General features: G+C 36.2%; 1 pseudogene; it reads left to right on the plus strand.

Annotated features, from left to right (window-relative positions):
* LOC100430432 (putative solute carrier organic anion transporter family member 1B7) overlaps positions 1 to 21,938 on the plus strand; it is a 79,596-nt pseudogene that overhangs the window by 43,531 nt on the left and 14,127 nt on the right.

The raw sequence follows: 21,938 nt of genomic DNA on the forward strand, positions 1-21,938 counted from the left end.
AATTCTATAAAACCTGATATTGATAATTTAATGGAAATTGCATTGAATCTTTATAGGTTGCTCTGGGCAGGATGGTCATTTTACATAATATTAATTATTTCAATTCATGAGTATAGGAACTTTTTCCATTCCATTTTGTCATATATGACTTTTTAATCAGTTTTTTTTGTAGAGATTTTTTACCTCTTAGGTTAAATGTATTCCTATTTATTATATTTTTTATCTATTATATATATCAGTAAAAAAAATCTTGTTATAGACAACTGTATTATCTATCAATTATCTATCAGATAGATAACTATTGGGATTCTTTTGTTGATTTGGTTCTCAGCTAGATCATTATTTGTGTATGGAAATTATACTCATTTTTGTAAATTGGTTTTATATCCTGAAACTTTACTGAAATAGTTTATCAAGTCTAGGAGACTTTCAGAGGCATCTTTAGGATTTTCTAGGTATTAGATTATATCATAAATAAAAAGAAATAATTTGAATATTTGTTTTCCAATTTGGATACATTTTATTCCTTTTTTTGTCTGATTGCTCTAGATAGAACTTCCAATACTATGTTGAACAGGAGTGGTGAAAGTAGACGTCCTCATCTTGTTCCCATTCTTAGAAGTAATGCTTACAGTTTTCTCTCACTCAGTATGTTGTTAACTGTGGTTTGCATTTTATGGCTTTCATTATTTTGAGGTGTGTTTCTTCTATGCCTAGTTTAGTAATGGTTTTTATCATAAAGGAATGCTTGATTTTATGAAGTGCTTTTTCTGTATCAGTTGATTTTATATGCTTTTTGGTTTTAATTATGTTAGTTTGATGAATCACGTATATTGATTTGCATATGTTGAACCATCTTTGCATTTCAGGAATAAAGACTGCTTCATCATTGTGATGAACCTTTTGATGTGCTGCCGAATTCAATTTTCTACTGTTTTATTGAGGATAATTTGATCTATGTTCATCAGGAATATTGATCTGTAGTTTTATTTTTTATTTATTATTTACTTGCCTAGTTTTGGTGTCAGGGTGATGCTGACTTTATAGAATGAGTTAGGGAGGATTCCTTCCTTCTTGATTTTTTGAACAGTTTTAGTAGAATTGTTATCATTTCTTCCTTGTTTCTTTGGTAGAATTTGGCAGTGATGCCAACTGTTCTTGCACTTTTTATTGTTATTAGGAGATTTCTTTTTTATTACTCATTCAATTTAATTACTCATTATTTGTTCAGTATTTCTATTTTTTCTTGGTTCAAATTCGGGAAGTTGTATGTTTCCAGGAATTTATCAATTTTCTGTAGGTTTTCTAGTTTATATATGTAGAGATGTACGTAGTAGACTTTGATGATCTTTTGTATTTCTGTGGTAATAGTTTTAATGTCACCTTTATCATTTCTGATTGTGCTTATTTGAATCTTCTTCCTTTTAATGGTTAATCTACTAGCAGTCTAGCAATCTTGTTTATATTTTCAGATAACCAACTTTTTTTTTTCACTGATCTTTTGTAAATTTTTTTGCCCACATTTCATTTAGTTTTGTTCTTTGTTATTGCTTTATTCTGCCAGTTTAGGGTGTGGGTTGTTCTTGGTTTTCTAGTTCCATGTGGCATGATATTAGATAGGCATTTAATGCTACAAACTTCCCTCTTAGCACTGATTTGATGCATCTCAGAGGTTTTGATATGCTGTCTTTATTTTTTATTCATTTTGATTTTTAAAAATAATTCTGCCTTGATTTCAATAATTGTTCAGGAACAAGTTATTTAATTTTCATTTATTTGTATAGTGTCAAGAATTCCTCTATGTACTAATTTCTATTTTTATTTCACTGTGTTCTGAGAAGGTACTTGATGTAATTTTGATTTTTTAAAAAATGTATTCACTCTTGCCTGTGAAATGGCATATGGTCAAATTTTTAGCATGTTTCACGTGTAGATGTGAAGAATCTATATTCTGTGGTAGTAATATAAGACGTTTTGCAAATGTTTGTTAGGTTCATTCGGTCTAGTGTTCTATTTACCAGTTTTCTTTGTTGATTTTTAGCCTCCATGATCTTCCTATTTCTGTCGGTGGGTTATTTATGGACCTTACTAACGTTGCATTGGCATCTCTCTCTTTTCTTCAGTCAAGTAGTATTTGTTTTATGAATCTGAGTGCTACAATGCTCGATGCATGCTTTTAGAATTGTTATGTCCTCTTGTTGAATTGAGTCTTTATAAAATATGATAACCTTTTTTCGTTTTTTTACCGTTTTTTATTTGAAATTTGTTTGATCTAACACAAGTATAGCTATAGTTGGTTTATGTGACCATGGGATATCTTTTTGCACCCCTTTACTTTGACTCTGAAAATGTCTATACCAGTTAGTTTAGTTAGGTGGGTTTCTTGTGTGTAGCATAAAGTTGGATCTTTTTTTTAAAACATTCTGCCAACCTATATTTTCCACTTAAGGAGCATTTAGTCTGTTTACATCTAAGGTCAGTATTTGAAGTTTCGTTCGCATAATATTGTTAATTAGTTCTTAATTGCTTTGGGGCATCAATTAGGTGATTTCTTTATAAGATCTGTGTGTTTTATACTTTTGTGTGTTTCCATAATGATTAGTATTGCTCTTTCATTTCTGTTTTTAAAACACTTTTGAGTATTTCTTGTAGTGCCAGTCTGTGACAAATACATTTAGTGTTTGCTTATTATCTAGGAAATACCTTATTTCTCTTTGAATTATTAAGCTTAGTTGAGGAGGATAAAAAAAAATTCTTGTCTGGCCTTATTTTGTAAGAAGACTCAAAATAGGACCCCAGTTTCTTTTTGGCTTGTACAGTTCCTGCTTACAAGTTTCCTGCAAACTCTGGTATGAGTTTGATGAGATTTCTTTTATAGATGATTAGACACTTCTCTCTTGCCACTTTTATGTTGACTTTGGATAGTCTGATGACTATATGTCTTTCTTAGATTATTCTTGTAATACATATCCCAGGAATCATCTGAGATTTTTATATCTGGATGTTTAGGTCTGTAGCAAGACCAGGGAAGTTTTCCTGAGTTATTTATTCAAACAAGTTACCCACACTTTTTACCTTCTCTTCTTCTCCCCTTGTAATGGCTATAATTCATAGGTTTGGATGCTTTACATGATAACCTAGTTCTTGAAGGCTTTGTTAAGTTTTGCAATTTATTTTTCTGTATTTGTCTTACTGGGTTTACTTAAAAGACCTGTCTTCTAGCTCTTAAATGATTTATGCTGCTTGTTCAGCCTGTTGTTAAAGTTTTCAGAACTATTTTGCAGTTCCATCAAAATATTTTTCATTTTCAGAAGTTGTGTCTGTTTTTCTCAATAAAATCTGTATTTTCTTTTTTATGCTACATCATTTTCCTGGTGTGTTTATGATGGCTTTCAACTTCTGGATCTCAATCTTTACATAATCCTGTATTTCTTAAAGGCCTTATTTCTTGGAGGATTCTTTAGAATTCTTTAGAATCAATATTTTGGATATTTTTTTTTTAGAGTTGGAGTCTCACTCTGTCACCAGGCTGGAGTGCAGTGGCATGATCTCGCTCCCTGCAACCTGCACCTCCTGGCTTCAAGCAATTCTCCTGTCTCAGCCTCCTGAGTAGCTGGGACTACAGGTGCATATTCTTTATCGACTATATCAAAGATTTTATTTTGTTTAGAATCCACTGCTGGAGGTTACTGTGGTCCTTTGGAGAGGTTGTAACACTCTTTCTTCTTTATGCTTCCAAAATTGTTTATCTGATTCTTCCTCATTTAGATAAGCTCTCTCTCTCTTTTTTGAATTTATTTTGTTTTAACAGGATTTTTCTCCCTTTGAAAATGTGACTATAATGTGTGCTGCATAGAATGTGAAAGGCTATATTGAAGAGGATCAGGAAAAAATGCTAGAAAGGAAAGTGCAAAGAGTCAGTATGGAAAGTTCTTTTCAGGAGAAGTGTTACAAGAAGCAGCAGAGAAAAAATGTGGTAGCTAGCATGATTGTGTCATCAATAGTTCTGTTTATGTTCAGTGCTAGAAATAATACCATGCTTGCATACGAATGAGAATTAGCAGTACAGATGAAGGAAACTGACAATGCAGAAGAGAGGGAAAGTAATTATAGAGGAAGATGAAAAGAGATGTTAACAAGGACACAGAGTTTTTCTTTGTAGAAGGGAAAATTGTCTATGTGGGTAAAAAGCTGGTAAATGTGTACCTGTAGTGATGAAGAATATTGAGACTTTTTTCTAATTGCTTCTACTTTTTCTGTTATAAAAAAGCAATATAATCAGATGAGAAAGAAGAGAAAGAAAAGAAAGAGTGTTCATATAAGAAAATGTTACCTGGTAATCTTGAAGACTGGAGAAATATACTGACTGGGCAAATGGAGTAGTAAAATATTAGACAGTTGCACTGGAGGTCCCCTGAATATTTTTGCTTATTTAAAGTGAGCCCAACCAGCACGTTTGAATTATTTCCTCCAGCCATGCAGCACACTGTACATAGGTGCAGAGAAGGCAGAGGTTGGGATAAAAGCATTTTTGCTTGTCCAATACAGTAAAGGATGAGATAGACAAAAATGTTCAAGATATATGCAAAGGATTGATTATAACAAAACATCACGATGAGAGAGGACGTGAAGAGGTGAAACTAGAGATGGCCTGTGAAGATGTCAGAGGAGTCATAAGCCTAAAGAGCTGGGGCTGGGGTATACTGCAGCAGATGTATGAAAGGGAGTCATTTTAAACTTTGAGAGGTGGTTATGAGGAGTGGGATGCTCAAAATGGAGAGTTTAAAAAGTGGGTAATGATGAACTGACTGTGGGTGAAAGAAATATGACTTTCCAGAGAAAAGGCCAAGAAACTGGAAGAGCAGAGCATTGAGAGCATAGTCTATATGAATATTAAAATAACTAGGAAAAGGAGTAGAAATCATTTTGATGAAAACGACAGAGAACCTAGAATGAAAATTGTCAAGAAATGGTGAGAGTTGTGCTGTGCCAGTCTACAGCTAACTTCGACAAGGAGGTTAGAGAATAGCATATTAGGGTGGTGCACCTCTTCCTGGGATCTAGAGGTCTTTCAGAGGAGAGGACTTCCACATTTCAGGCCCGTTGATATGGAGGCGGTGGAAGGAAAACAATAGAGTTGCATGGAAAGAGTGTTAATGAGAGTTAGACTTCATTTAGAACAAGAAAGTAAAAGAGCTAAAAAGAATGTAGGAAGTTGGCCAGGCACAGTGGCTCACGCCTGTAATTCTAACACTTTGGGAAGCCGAGGCGGGCGGATCAATTGAGGTCAGGAGTTCCAAACCAGCCTGGCCAACATAGTGAAATCCCATCTCTACTAAAAATACAAAAAAAAAATTAGCTGGGCGTGGTGGTGGGCACCTGTAATCCCAGCTACTCATGAGGCTGAGGTAGGAGAATTTTTTGAACCCAGGAGGTGGAGGTTGCAGCAAGCTGAGGTCATAGCACTGCACTCCAGCCTAAGCCACAGAGTGAGACTCTGTCTCAAAAAAAATTAAATAAATAAAAATAAACATTTTTGCTGGTAATAAACAAGAGTTTCCATGGGCAAAATAAAAGGGTTTGGGTGATGGGAAAAGAGTAGAAAAGTGAGTTGGATTAAGGGATGTGTATTAAACCATGTGGAATGAGAGTCTTGGTACCCAGAGAAGATCTCAAAATCTTGGCATTCTGCTGGTGACAAGGGTGTGAGGCATGATGTAAGCTGATGACAAATAAAACATCAATCTTAAATGACCCAAAGGAGGGTAATGTTTTAGAACTTAAAAACAAAATACATTTTAGTGGCTCAGCCAGAAAAGATTTGGCTCCTTTAGGATATAAATTAGAGTTTTTCTTCAATATTTTGCAAACAGGATGCACATCCTGCACATGCACTCCAGAACTAAAAATAAAAATACTAAAATAAAATAAAAAGGAAGTGAAATAAGCCCCACACATTTTTTTAAAAATCATCAATAATTAAATGAAATGACACATTTAACTTCTTGGGGTGTTTTTTGTGATTTCATCCCGGAAGATATCCATGAAAATCCAGAGCTGCTCAATATCATATATGAAGCAGGCGTCACTCTACAGTGAAAAATATCTTTCATGATAACAGTGCATGGGTGTGTGCATGCAAGTGAGCATGTGAGTATGAGCATGCAAGGAGTAGTGTGAGTGTACATGCATGTAAATGTAGGAGTGTGTATGGTTGTTATTGTATATGTATGTTACTATATCACACATATCCATCATTTCCACAGAATTGAAGATTTCAGGCCCACTCTTCGAAACAATTCACCCTATCTGCAAGTCCCCCAATTCTCCTGCATGCTAACCCTTTCCCTGGGTGAAAATACAAGTTGATAACAAATGTCAGTTTGCCTTGTGCGTATAGTATACAAAGTGCAACTTCTGAAAATGAATTACAGTGAAAAATGCATGTCAGGCAATTGTCAGAGAGCTCAACCAGGGGTGAAGTGCAATCTCTCCCTTCCCCAAACCTCCTTTGCGAAATCTGATATTTGAGAGTAACATCTTAATAGAAAAGCTAACCTCCCCTTCCTGCTGATTTTCTCCTGACCACCTCTTTATGAAATAAATTTCCTCCTTATATAGCAGACATGGATTCATTGTCTTCAGTGTGGTGTTGTGTCCTCAACTGGGCTAACAAAGTACTGCTGTACTTGGTGAAAGCAGAGCCAAAACATACTTTCCATTTATTGTCTCTCCTAATATATAACTATCTTATATTTAACTTTTAATATATTATGTTTAATTTAACTTTTGCCTTTTAAAATTTTATAAATCCTGTTGAATTCTTTTCAGAATCTCAATAAATGAATGCTGTTCTGTATAGATGTGATTATGTGTAAATGAAATTGAAGTTTAGAGTTCTAGCTCATTTTATTGGATTCTTATAACATGAGATAAGCATTATTATCTTCACTTAGCAAACAAAGAAACTAAGGCTAAGAGAAATTAAGTGACACACTTCTCCAAGTCACTTAGATGAGAAGAAGCATAATTTGTCTATTTACTCCCAAGAATGTTAACCAGCATAGTATCTCTCAGTAGGTGCTCAGTGAATGTTCGTTGATTGATGACAGCTACATAGCTCTCTGAAAGAGTAACCATCTAAGAGTTCAAGAAAAAAAACACCTTTTTCATCAGTTAATTTATTATTTCAGTAAAACTGGGTGTTTTGAGCCACAGTCACCCTCCCTTATCCCAATCCATCCCCTCCACTAATGCAAAATAATTTTATTTCACTTGGTATATACTAAGTTATCACAGGGTTGGTAGTATAATCAGTTTGTTGAACACAAAAAAATGGAAATGGGGAAATGCAAGAGTGAGTTAGTTCCTAAGTGAGGATACAAGTATACTCTTTACCTTTAATATGACAGTTAAATACACAAGACACTAGAATACAGAAAAGTTTTTTGACCCATCTGGTTGTATTATATAATTTATGAATCATATTAGTAAACTACTCGCTTAACACTGATGATAGAAATAAGATGGCAAAAAGAGGACTGCTAAGAATTACTTTTGGATAAGGGTATATAATATTTCATAAGAGCTACCTTAACTAAATAGTCCACACAAAATCATATTCTTCATAAACACAACAAGTCTGTTCATCACTTTTTTATAGGATTTTCACAAGGAGCAAATATGAAAATTTTGTTAAACTGTCCTGAAATCATAAAGCATAGAATAAATAAGAAATAAAAATAATTATTACCACCCAGGTGTCTGCCTTTTAAAACAATTGAAAATATAACTATATTTAACATGAGCCATTCACTTAAGAGTTCTCATCCTACTATGAAGAAAAATGATACTGATAAATGTTTTGATATTAACTCAGTTTGATATTTTAATGATATGTATTGTTTCTTTGCTTTAATCATATTACAGGATTGTTCAACCTGAATTGAAAGCGCTTGCAATCGGCTTCCATTCAATGATTTTGCGATCACTAGGTATGATAAATATACAGATGAGAAATTTAACATGTAAATATTCATGTTAAGACTTAAAGACAATGTAATTAATTTTTCAACTGTGAGAACGTATAAAAAAGGAATAAGTAAGAATCATTTCCATTTTTGTGATAAATGAAAATAATAACAGGAAAATTGAGTGGCCTAGCAGAGAATTTGATTGTTAATTCTCGTTAAAGCCAATCTGTTAAGAGCAAGGAATCATCATATTATACTTTTTCTAACAGAAAGATAGGTAGTATCTGAAATTTTCCTTCTTTTAGAAATATAAGAATATTTCTTCCAGGTATAGGCAGAGTGGAGAGCCTTCCTTCTAAATGTTTAGAGGCCTTATTTAGGACAGACCTCAATGGCTTAGGAGCCCTAGGAATCTGGTCAGGCTGAAGTTGTATAAAACAACAGGAGTTGTTAACATTAACTGTGTCACTTCCCACTACCTGGTCCTGTAAGGATGAGCAGCTAACCATTGGTAGGAATTAATGCAAAAGGGAATGAGAATTCAGACTCTAGAACTTGGCACCTTAGATTAAGAGTGTGTTCTGAATAAAAGAAAGATCAGAAAAATGTGGTTTATTATTGGCGAAGAGCAAGATTACAGACTCCAGAGACTAAAGGCCTTTTAAAATATTTTTTAATTTATTTTTTGTTATTTCAGTAGGTTTTTGGGAAATAGGTGATGTTTGGTTACAAGAATAAATTCTCAGTGGTGATTTCTGAGATTTTGGTGCACCCATCACCCAAACAGTATGCACCATACCCAATGTGTAGTCATTTATCCATTAATACTTTCTCCTGAGTCCCCTAGGTATATTGTATCATTCTTATGCTTTTGCATCCTCATAAAATATCTCCCAATTATGAATGTGAACATTTGATATTTGGTTTTCCATTCCTGGGTTACTTCACTTAGCAGAGTAGTGTGCAGTTCCATCCAGGTTGCCGTGAATACCATTATTTCATTCATTTTTATGGCTGGGTAGCATTCCATGATATATATATACACCACATTTCCTTTAGCCACTCATTGATTGATGGGCATTTGGGGTGGCTCCATATTCTTGCAATTGCAAATTGTGCTGCTATAAACATGCATGTGCAAGTATCTTTTCCATATAATTACTTCTTTTTCTCTAGCTGTATACCTAGTATGGGATTGCTGGATCAGATGGTAGATCTACTTTTATTTCTTTAAGAAATCTCCACACTGTTTTCCATAGTGATTGTAGTAGTGTACGCTCCCTCAAACAGTGTAAAAGTGTTCTCTTTTCACCATATCCACATCAACATTTATTATTTTTTAATTTTTTGATTATGGCCATTTTTGGAGGAGTGAGGTGGTATCGCATTGCAGTTTTGATTTGCATTTCCCTGATAATTAGTGATGTTGAGCATTTTTTCATATGCTTGTTGGCCATTTGTGTATCTTCTTTTGAGAATTGTCTATGCATGTCCTTAGCCCATTTTTTGATGAGATTGTTTGGTTTTTGTCTTGCTGATTTGTTTGAATTGTTTGTAGGTTCAGAATATTAGCACTTTGTCAGATGTATAGATTGTGAAGATTTTCTGCTACTCTGTGGATTGGCTATTAACTCTGCTGATTATTTCTTTTGCTGTGCAAAAGCTTTTAAGTTTAATTAAGTCCCACCTATCTTTGTTTTTGTTGTATTTACTTTCAGGTTCTTGGTCATGAAGTCTTTGTCAAAGTCAATGTCTAGAATGGTTTTTCTGATGTTATCTTCTAGAACTTTTATGATTTTAGGTCTTGTATTTAAGTCTTTGATTCATCTTGAGTTGATTTTCATATAAGGTGAGAGATGAGGATCCAGTTTTGTTCCTCTACATGTGACCTGCCAATTTGTTGACTGGGGTATTCTTTCTCCACTTTATATTTTTGTTTGCTTTGTCAAAGATCAGTTGGCTGTAAGTATTTGGCTTTATATCTGGGTTCTGTATTTTGTTCTATTGGTCGATGTTCCTATTTTTATACCAGTACCATGCTGTTTTAGTGACCATGGCCTTATAGTATAGTTTGAAGCCAGGTAATGTGATGCCTCCAGATTTTTTTGTTTTGCTTAGCATTGTTTGGCTATGCAGGCTCTTACATGGTTCCATGTGAATTTTAAGATTATTTTTTCTAGTTCTGTGAAGAATGATAGTGGTATTTTGACAGGAATTGCATTGCATTTGTAGGTTGCTTGTGGCAGTATGGTCATTTTCACAATATTAATTCTGCCCAGTCATGAGCATGAGATGTGTTTCCATTTGTTTTTGTCATCTGTGATTTCTTTCAGCAGTGTTTTGTAGTTTTTCTTTTAGAAGTTTTCACCTCCTTTGTTAGGTATATTCCTAAGAATTATTTTATTTTTTTGCAGCTATTGTAAAAGGGGTTGAGTTCTTGATTTGATTCTCCACTTAGTCACTGTTGGTGTGTAGCAGAGCTACTGATTTGTATACATTGATTTTTGTATCCTGAAACTTTGCTGAATTCATTCACCAGCTCTAGGAGCTTTTTGGATGAGTCTTTAGGTCTTTCTGTGTTTACAATCATATCACCAGTGACAGTTTGGCTTCCTTTTTACCAATTTGGATGCCTTTGATTTTTTTTCTCTTCTCTGATTGCTCTGGCTAGGACTTCTAGTACTATGTTTAATGGAAGTGGTGAAAGTAGGCATCCTTATCTTGTTTCAGTTTTCGGGGGGAATGCTTTCAACTTTTCCTCATTCAATAAAATGTTAGCTGTGGATTTGCCATAGATGGCTTTTGTTACTTTAAGGTGTGTCTCTTCCATGCCAGTTTTACTGAGGGTTTTAATCACAAAATGATGCCTGATTTTGTCAAATGCTTTTTCTGCATCTATTGAGATGATCATGTGATTTTTGTTTTTAATTTTGTTTCGTGGTGTATCACATTTATTGACTGGTGGATGTTAAATCATCCCTACATCCCTGGTATGAAACCCACTTGATCATGGTGAATTATCTTTTTGATCTGCTATTAGATTGAGTTAGCTAGTATTTTGTTGAGGGTTTTTGCTTCTATGTTCATCAGGGATATTGGTCTGTAGTTTTCTTTTTTGTTATATCCTCTCTTGGTTTGGATTTTAGGGTGATACTGGCTCTATAGAAAATTTAGGAGGAATACCTTCCTTCTCTATCCTGTGGAACAGTGTCAATAGGATTGGTCACAATTCTTTGAATTCCTGATAGAATTCAGCTGCGAATCTGTCTGGTTCTGGACTTTTTTGTTGTTGTTGTTGGCAGTTTTAGATTACCATTTCAGTCTCACTGGTTTTTGTTGGTCTGTTCAGAGTTTCTATTTATTCCTGGTTTAAGGATTGTTTATTTCCAGGAATTTATCCATCACCTTTAGATTTTCTAGTTTATGCACTCAAAGGTGTTATAGTAGTCTCGAATAATCATTTGTATTTCTGTGGTATCAGTAGTAATATCTCCCATTTAGTTTCTAATTGAGCTTATTTTGATCTTCTGTCTTCTTGGTTAAGCTTGCTAATGGTCTATCAATTTCATTTATCATTTCAAAGAACCAGATTTTTCTTTCACTTATATTTTGTATTTTTTGTTGTTGTTGTTTCAATTTCACTTAATTCTGCCCTGATCTTTGTTATTTCTTCAATTGGCTTTGAGTTTGGATTGTTCTTGTTTCTCTAGTTGCATAAGATGTGACCTTATGTTGTCTATTTGTGCTTTCAGACCTTTAGATGTAGGCATTTAAAGCTATGAACTTTCCTCTTAGTACCTATTTTGCTGTATCCCAGAAGTTTTGATAAGTTTTGTCACTATTTTTATTCAGTTCAAAACTTTTTTAAATTTCCATTTTGGTTTCATTGTTGACCCAACAATCATTTAGGAGATGGTTATATAATTTCCATGTATTTGCATGATCTTTGGTGTTCCTTTTTCTGTTAATTTCCAATTTTCTTTCACTGTGGTCTGAGAGAGTACTCGATATAATTTCCACTTTCTTGAATTCACTGAAACATGTTTTGTGGCCTGTCATATGGTCTATCTTGGACAATGTTCCATGTGCTGATGAATAGAATGTATATTCTGCAGTCATTGGGCAGAATTTCGGTAAGTATCTGTTAAGCTCATTTTTTTCTAGGGTATAGTTTGAGTCTATTGTTTATTTGCTGACTTTCTATCTTGATGACCTGTCTAGCACTGTCAGTGGAGTATTAAAGTCCCCCACTATTATTGAGTTGCTGTCTACCTCATTTCTTAGATCTTGTAGTAATTTTTTTATATATAAATTTGGGAGCTCCAGTGTTAGGTGCATATATATTTAAGATTGTGATATGTTCCTATAGGACTAGTTCTTTTATCATTATATAATGTGCCCCTTTGTATTTTTAAACTGCTGTTGCTTTAAAGTCTGTTTTGTCTAATATAAGAATAGCTACTCTTGCTCACTTCTAGTGCCCCTTTATGTGGAATATCTATTTCCACTCCTTTACTTTAAGTTTATGTGGGTCTTTATGTGTTAGGTGAGTCTCTCCTGAAGACAGCAGAAACTTGGTTGGTGAATTCTTATCCATTCTACCATTGTATATACTTTAAGTTGGGCATTTTGGTCAGTTACATTCAACCTTAGTATTGAGATGTGGGGTACTATTCTATTCATCGTGCTAGCTGCCAGAATACCTTGGGGTGGGGGTGGGTGGGTGTGTGTGTGTGTGTGTGATTGTTATACAGGTCCTGCGAGATTTATGCTTTAAGGAAGTTACATTTTGGTGTATCTTGAGGATTTGTTTCAAGATTTAAAGCTCTTTTAGCAGTTCTTGTAGTGCCAGCTTGTTAGTGGCAAATTCTCTCAGCGTTTGTTTGTCTTGAAAAGACTGTATCTTTCCTTCATTTATGAAGCTTAGTTTTGCTGGAGACAAAATTCTTGCCTGATAACTTTCTTGTTTAAGGAGGCTAAAAATAGGAACTCAATCCCTCCCAGCTTGTAGAGTTTCTGCTGATAAATCTGCTGGAATTCTGATAGGTTTTCCTTTATATGTTACCTGATGCTGATGTTTTTGCCTCACAGCTCTTACGATTCTTTCCTTCATCTTGATTTTAAATAACCTGATGAATATGTGCCTAGCTGATAATCTATTTGTGATGAATTTCCCAGGTGTTCTTTGAGCTTCTTGTATTTGGATGTCTAGATCTCTAGTAAGGCTGGGAAAGTTTTCCTTGATTATTCCCTTAAATCTGCTTTCCAGATTTTTTGATTTCTCTTCTTCCTTGGGAACACCAATTATTCTTACGTTTGGATGCTTAACCTAGTCCCAAACTTCCTGGAGGCTTTGTTTATTTTTTAAAATTATTTTTTCTTTCTCTTTGATGAATTGATTTGATTTGAAAGCCTTGTCTTTGAGTTCTGAAGGTCTTTCTTCTGCTTGTTTGATTCTATTGCTAAGACTTTCCAGTGCATTTTGCGTTTCTCTAAGTGTGTCCTTGACTTCCAGAAGTTGTGATTGGTTTTGATTTATCTTATCTATTTCACTGAGAAATTTTCCTTTCATATCTTATATCATGTTTTTTATTTCCTTAAGTTGGACTTCACCTTTCTCTGGCACCTCATTGACTAGCTTAATAATGGACCTTCTGAATTATTTTCTTGGCAATTCAGGGGTTTTGTCTTGGTTTAGATCCATTGCTAGTGAACTGGTGTGATCTTTTGAGGGTGTTAAAGAACTTTGTTTTTTCATATTATCAGAATTGTTTTTATTGTTCCTGCTCATTAGATTATGACAGAGGGAAGATCTGGGGCTCAAGGGCTGCTGTTCAGATTTTTTTGTTCCATAGGGTGCTCCTTTGACGTGGCATTCTCCGCATTGCCCTAGGGGTGGGACTTCCTGATAGTTGAACTGCAGTGATTGTTTTTACTCTTCTGGGTCTAGCCACCCAGTGGAGCTACTGGGCTCTGGATTGGTACTGCGGAGTTTCTGCAAAGAGTCCTGTGATGCGATCCATCTTCAGGTCTTTCAGCCATGGATACCAGCATTTGCTCTGGCAGAGGTAGCAGGAGAGTGAAGTGGACTGTGTGAGGGTCCTTGGTTGTGTTTTCATTTAGTTCACTGGTTTTGTGTTGGTTGGCCTCCAGCCAGGAGGTGGTGCTTTCAAGATTACATCAGCTGCAGTACTATAGAGAGGAAGCAAACTTGCCCTAGGGTCATCCTGTTAAGTATTCAGGTTTCTCAGTTGGTGGGCAGGGCCTTAGAGCTGCTAAGAGCTTATGTTCTTGTCATCAGTAACCAGGGCAGGTAGAGAAAGATCATTAGGTGGGGTCAGAGATAGGCATGTCTGAGCTCAAACTCTCCTTGGGTGGGGCTTGCTGTGGCTGCTGTGTGGGATGGGGGTGTGGTTCCCAGGCCAATGAAGTTATGTTCCCAAGGGAATGATGGCTGCCTCTGCTAAGTCACACAGATCTCAAAGGAAGTGGCAGCGGGCCAGGAGCAGGTGCGGGGGAAATAGCAGTAACAGGCGTTACCCTGCTCCTATCTAGCATGCAGTCCTACAGGCTGGTCTCACTGCCACTGTGACCCCCAACGGCACTGAGTCTATTACCAGGTATTTGGTGACCAAGGCTGAGAACTTGCCCCTGACCTCCAGCCTCCGTGCTGAGAAAGGAAGCTGACTCAGTTTTTTTTGTCATCTAAGGGAGCCAGCAGCTGGTGATATAGTTTCTTCAAAGGTTTGTGGACTCTCTCAGCTTTCCCAGTATGTTGCTATGGTAATTCTTGGAGAAAAAGTTCACAATGTGAGTCCACATGCTGCTCTGTTTGTCCAAGTGGGAGCTGCAAGCTAGTCCTGCCTCCTATCTGCTACCTTTTAGGGGTCTATATTTTAAATATTCAAAGTTGATTAGAAAAGATTTAGAAAATTACCCTTTCTCCTTTGTTACCATTTGCCTTTTTTACTACACAGATGCCTGTTGTTAAACAACGTCTAGTCTCACCCCCGTGAGTGTTCTTTCGTAAGAACTGTAAATCTTATATGCCTATTCCTGGGAAGTAGGAAAAGGCCATCATTCATCTAGGGATTGGTGCAGACGACTGATTATGACCCATAGGTAACCACCGATGGCAAAAAGAAAAGGAAGTGGGAGGATTCAGTTTCTGGGACCCATGCAAGCAAAGGAAAAAGTATGGCCAAATTACAATCGAGTTGTCATGAAGTGTATTTGGTGAGAAGGTCACAGATCCTGAAAGGTAAAAAGAAATGCAAAGGGAATAGGAGAGAGAAGATGGGAGATGCTGCAGGGTTACATCAGTTCTCTTCCCAGTATTCCCTTTCTGTGTCCCTAACCTTCCAGTCTCTGTAATCTTGGCAGTTCTCTACCTTCAGGTTCAGAGAAGATACCTCACTCTTTGAACTTGGAACACAGAGGCTGAAAATAGTTCTGGGTAGTTAGTATTTCTTCTGATATGTTGAAATGAGACTATGAAAATGGAAATTATTTTAGCAACATAGAATAGAAAAAAAATGAATCTGGCCATCCTAATTGTGAGCATCCAATTTCAGTGTGTCCGCTATATGCCACAATGAAGCTCAAATACCTCTATGGGAAAAATCCACACTTAGTATCAAACTTAGTATCCAATTCACAAACAGTCGTCTTAAATACGATATGTGTGTAAACTGTGGAAAGTCTATTATAATATATAGTGTATTAAACTGAAAACATTATTTAGAAAATAGGTCATCAGAGGTTTTTAATTCCAGTAATTAAGTCCTAGTTTGTTAGTTAACACATTTACTTCACAAAGTTTATTTAAACCAGTGGCATAATGTGAAGAAAATAAATTATTGGCATTTATTTTTCATTTTTCAAAGGTGCTTCTGAGTTTTTGAAATCTGCAAATTTCTCACCCATTTTGTCAGTACTAGATTGCCTCAGATACATTGGCCTCAGGCACCATTCCCTTGTGATTCTAATATTTCTTACTCTCAGAAAATTGAGAATGATTAAAAATAAGCAGAATCAGTAAATTGTCTTATACAAATCGTTGTCATGTTTTGTGACAAAATAAAATCTGAAAAGTATGAACCACAAAAAAGAACAAGAACAAAGTAAAATCTTGTCTGCTTCAGTTCTAACATCTGAAGGATAGCTCCGTACTATGATGTCCTTCAGAATTTTGACCAAATTACCTATGCTTAAAACTAGGAGTTAATCTCAGAATGTATACTTGTCATATAAACAATTGTATTCCTGGAATGCTGTACCTTCCGTGAAATCATGCACTACAAATAAAAATTGCCTTAGGGACTGACCATTGAAATGTATGCGCTATTGTGGTAAGATCACTAACAGAAGCAAAATTTATCAGCGACCCTAACCTATACAGCCTAGGCTGCTTTAGGAGATATTAAGAAAAGCATTAAATCAATGGAAAGAAAATGCTGGATTGTGGGCTTTAAGAGCACCAAGAAGGAGGAAATGGGACTCTGAGCCCAGAAAGAAGTAAAACTGGCCAGTAGCTGAGCACTCTTTGAAGCTGGGCCTGAACGTCTCTGGGGAGGGAATCCTGATGTAAGCATTCACTTTTTAATTTTCTTAAAATAGTATTAAAAATCTTTGACTTTGCAGCAGTTGAAGTGAGAGCTTTTTCCTTTTCCCATAAAGTTGTAATTTTATTCCCAGTAATCCAGTCTTTCTTGCCTAAGAAAAATTTTATATGAATCAACATGATTTTCATGTTTTACTAATAACATTCCCCTTTTACCAATCAAGTTTAAGTTAATTGACGTTATAGGAAGAACAGAGTATATAGGTATATAATGCCCCTTCTTCCCTATGAGTATAGGGAGAGAATAGTAGATCAGGTATGTCTATGACGTTACCATATGATTTAGGCCTTAGGGAATCCTAACAATTTTGATTCTTGGGTGGATGTAAGTCAAAACAATGGAATAACTTTCCAAAGTATTAAACTTTTTTTAACTCAAAATGTATCAGTGTAGAATATCACCCAGTTACATTTGAAGCATTTCACTTGGATTGATATCTTCTTATCTCATGTTACAGGAGGTATTCTAGTTCCAATATATTTTGGGGCTGTGATTGATACAACGTGTATGAAGTGGTCCACCAACAGCTGTGGAGCACGAGGGGCTTGTAGGATATATAATTCCACATTTTTGGGGTAAGTTGTCATAAATATATTTTATTAATAGATTTTTTTCTTTGACTATATTAATTTCTAAAGTCTATCATTTTTAGTGTGATTATAATATTAATAATGATAGCTACCATATAGTGAACACTTGCTTTGTATTTAGTATTGTGTCAGGCATTCTGGTATCTCATTTTAATAATCATAGAAACTATAGAAAATTGTTATTTTCTCCTTCTTCTTTATGAAGAATACAAGTTTTAAGAATAATGAATAACTTGTCCAAAATAGCACAACTAAAAGAAATACAGTTAGGATTTGTATTTTAGGATTAAAATATGTAATAAAATTTTGAATTTTATTACAAAATTCTTCTCCTCTGGCTTCTCTAGGAAGACATAGAATGACCAGCTGGGCTTCTGGTTATATGGTCATTGAGGAAAATATGGGAAAAAAATGTTTCAATACTCTTCATAGGCAAAGGTATTCTCTTAGTGACATTAAGATAACTGGGTAATCATCTGGAAGAAAAGAAGCTGCTACAATTGTACCTTACCTATTATAGAAACACTAATTTGAAATTTATATATTGACCAAATACACAAATTTTACATGTGAAACTATAAGTATTACAACTACTCATATAGGATTTCTTTTAATTATCTAGGAGGAAACAAAATGTGTTTCTAAGTGTATTAGTCAATTCTCACACTGCTAATAAAGACATACCCGAGACTGGGTAATTTATAAAGGAAAGAGGTTTAATTGACTCACAGTTTTTCAGATCTGGGGAGACCTCAGGAAACTTACAATTATGGTAGAAAAGGAAGCCAACACATCTTTCTTTACATGGCAGCAGCAAGGAGAAGTGCAGACTGAAGGAAGGGAAGAGCCCCTTTTAAAACCATCAGAACTCATGAGAACTCATTCGCTTTCATGAGAAGAGCATGGACGTAACCATCTCCATGATACAATTACCTCCCACTGGGTCCCTGCCGTGACACATGGGGATTATGGGAACTGCAGTTCAAGATGAGATTTGGGTGGGGACACAGCCAAACCGTATCATTCCATCCCTGGCCCCTCTCAAATCTCATGTCCTCACATTTCAAAACATAATTATGCCTTCCCACCAGGCCCCCAAAGTCTTAACTCATTTCAGCATTAACTGAAAATTCCAAGTCCAAAGTCTCACCTGAGACAAAGTAAGTCCCTTCTGCATATGAGCTGGTAAAATCAAAGCAAGTAAGTTGCTTCCTAGGTACAATGGGGAGGACAGGCATTGGGTTAAATACCCATTCCAAATGGGAGAAATTGGCCAAAACAAAGGGGCTACAGGCCCCATGCAAGCCTCAAATCTAATAGGGCAGTCATTAAAACTTACTGCTCCAAAATGACCTCCTTTGGCTCCATGTCTCACTCCCAGGTCACACAGATGCAAGAGGTGGGCTCCCATGCCCTTGGACAGCTCTACCACTGTGGCTTTGCAGGGTACAGCTTCCCTTCAGGTGGCTTTTATGGACTGGCATTGTGTCTGCAGCTTTTTCAGACACACAAAGCAAAGTGTTGGTGGGTCTACCATTCTGGGGTATAGAGGATGGTTGGCATCTTCTAACAGCCACACTAGGCAGTGCCCCAGTGGGGACTCTGTGTGGGGGTTCCAACCCCACATTTCCCTTCCACACTGTCCTAGCAGAGATTCTGCATAAGGGCCCCATCCCTGCAGCAAGCTTCTGCTTAGAAATCCAGGCAGTTCCATACATGTTCTGAAATCTAGGTGGAGGTTCCCAAACCTCTATTCTTGACTTCCGTGCATCTACAGGTTCAACACCACACAGAGCTGCCAAGGCTTGGGGCTTGCAACCTCTAAAGCCATGGCCCAAGCTGTACCATGGCCTCTTTTAAAAATGGCTGGAGTCCCATTGCAAAAACATGCCAAAATGTAAAGACCATTCAGGCTAGGAAGAAACTGCATCAACTAACGAGCAAAATAACCAGTTAATATCATAATGGCAGGATCAAGTTCACACATAACAATATTAACCTTAAATGTAAATGGACTAAATGCTCCAATTAAAAGACACTGGCAAACTGGATAAAGAGTCAAGACCCATCAGTCTGCTGTATTCAGGAGACCCAACTCACATGCAGAGACATACATAGGCTCAAAATAAAGGGATGGAGGAAGATTTACCAAGCAAATGGAGAACAAAAAAAAGCAGGGGTTGCAATACTAGTCTCTGATAAAACAGACTTTAAAGCATCAAAGATCAAAAGAGACAAAGAAGGCCATTACATAATGGTAAAAGGATCAATTCAACAGGAAGAGCTAACTATCCTAAATATATATGCACCCAATACAGGAGCACCCAGATTCATACAGCAAGTCCTTAGAGACTTACAAAGAGACTTAGACTCCCATACAATAATAATGGGAGACTTCAACACTCCATGTCAACATTAGACAGATCAACGAGACAGAAAGTTAACAAGGATATCCAGGAATTGAACTCATCTCTGCAGCAAGCAGACCTAATAGACATCTATAGAACTCTCCACCCCAAATCAACAGAATATACATTCTTCTCAGCACCACATCGCACTTATTCCAAAATTGACCACATAATTGGAAGTAAAGCACTCCTCAGCAAATGTCCAAGAACAGAAATTATAACAAACTGTCTCTCAGACCACAGTGCAATCAAACTAGAACTCAGGACTAAGAAACTCAATCAAAACCGCTCAACTACATGGAAACTGAACAACCTGCTCCTGAATGACTACTGGGTACATAACGAAATGAAGGCACAAATAAAGATGTTCTTTGAAAGCAATGAGAACAAAGATACAACATACCAGAATCTCTGGGACACATTTAAAGCAGTGTGTAGAGGGAAATTTATAGCACTAAATGCCCACAAGAAAAAGCAGGAAAGATCTAAAATGGACACCCTAACATCACAATTAAAAGAACTAGAGAAGCAAGAGCAAACACATTCGAAAGCTAGCAGAAGGCAAGAAATAACTAAGATCAGAGCAGAACTGAAGGAGATAGAGACACAAAAAACCCTCCAAAAAATCAATGAATCCAGGAGTTTGTTTTTTGAAAAGATCAACAAAATTGACAGACCGCTAGCAAGACTAATAAAGAAGAAAAGAGAGAAGAATCAAATAGATGCAATAAAAAATGATAAAGGGGATATCACCACCGACCCCACAGAAATACAAACTACCATCAGAGAATACTATAAACACCTCTACACAAATAAACTAGAAAATCTAGAAGAAATGGATAATTTCCTGGACACTTACACTCTTCCAAGACTAAACCAGGAAGAAGTTGAATCCCTGAATAGACCAATAGCAGGCTTCGAAATTGAGGCAATAATTAATAGCCTACCAACCAAAAAAAGTCCAGGACCAGATGGATTCACAGCTGAATTCTACCAGACGTACAAGGAGGAGCTGGTACCATTCCTTCTGAAACTATTCCAATCAATAGAAAAAGAGGGAATCCTCCCTAACTCATTTTATGAGGCCAACATCATCCTGATACCAAAGCCTGGCAGAGACACAACAAAAAAGGAGAATTTTAGACCAATATCCCTGATGAACATCGATGCAAAAATCCTCAATAAAATACTGGCAAACCGGATTCAGCAGCACATCAAAAAGCTTATCCACTATGATCAAGTGGGCTTCATCCCTGGGATGCAAGGCTGGTTCAACATTCGCAAATCAATAAACATAATCCAGCATATAAACAGAACCAAAGACAAGAACCACATGATTATCTCAATAGATGCAGAAAAGGCTTTTGACAGAATTCAACAGCCCTTCATGCTAAAAATGCTCAATAAATTTGGTATTGATGGAATGTACCTCAAAATAATAAGAGCTATTTATGACAAACCCACAGCCAATATCATACTGAATGGGCAAAAACTGGAAAAATTCCCTTTGAAAACTGGCACAAGACAGGGATGCCCTCTCTCACCACTCCTATTCAACATAGTGTTGGAAGTTCTGGCTAGGGCAGTCAGGCAAGAGAAAGAAATCAAGGGTATTCAGTTAGGAAAAGAAGAAGTCAAATTGTCCCTGTTTGCAGATGACATGATTGTATATTTAGAAAACCCCATTGTCTCAGCCCAAAATCTCCTTGAGCTGATAAGAAACTTCAGCAAAGTCTCAGGATACAAAATTAATGTGCAAAAATCACAAGCATTCTTATACACCAGTAACAGATAGACAGAGAGCCAAATCATGAATGAACTTCCATTCACAATTGCTTCAAAGAGAATAAAATACCTAGGAATCCAACTGACAAGGGATGGAAAGGACCTCTTCAAGGAGAACTACAAACCACTGCTCAGTGAAATAAAAGAGGACACAAACAAATGGAAGAACATACCATGCTCATGGATAGGAAGAATCAATATTGTGAAAATGGCCATACTGCCCAAGGTTATTTATAGATTCAATGCCATCCCCATCAAGCTACCAATGAATTTCTTCACAGAATTGGAAAAAACTGCTTTAAAGTTCATATGGAACCAAAAAAGAGCCCGCATCTCCAAGACAATCCTAAGTCAAAAGAACAAAGCTGGAGGCATCACGCTACCTGACTTCAAACTATACTACAAGACTACAGTAACCAAAACAGCATGGTACTGGTACCAAAACAGAGATATAGACCAATGGAACAGAACAGAGTCCTCAGAAATAATACCACACATCTACAGCCATCTGATCTTTGACAAACCTGAGAGAAACAAGAAATGGGGAAAGGATTCCCT

Source organism: Macaca mulatta, chromosome 11, assembly GCF_049350105.2.
Source record: "Macaca mulatta isolate MMU2019108-1 chromosome 11, T2T-MMU8v2.0, whole genome shotgun sequence".
NCBI lineage: Eukaryota > Metazoa > Chordata > Mammalia > Primates > Cercopithecidae > Macaca > Macaca mulatta.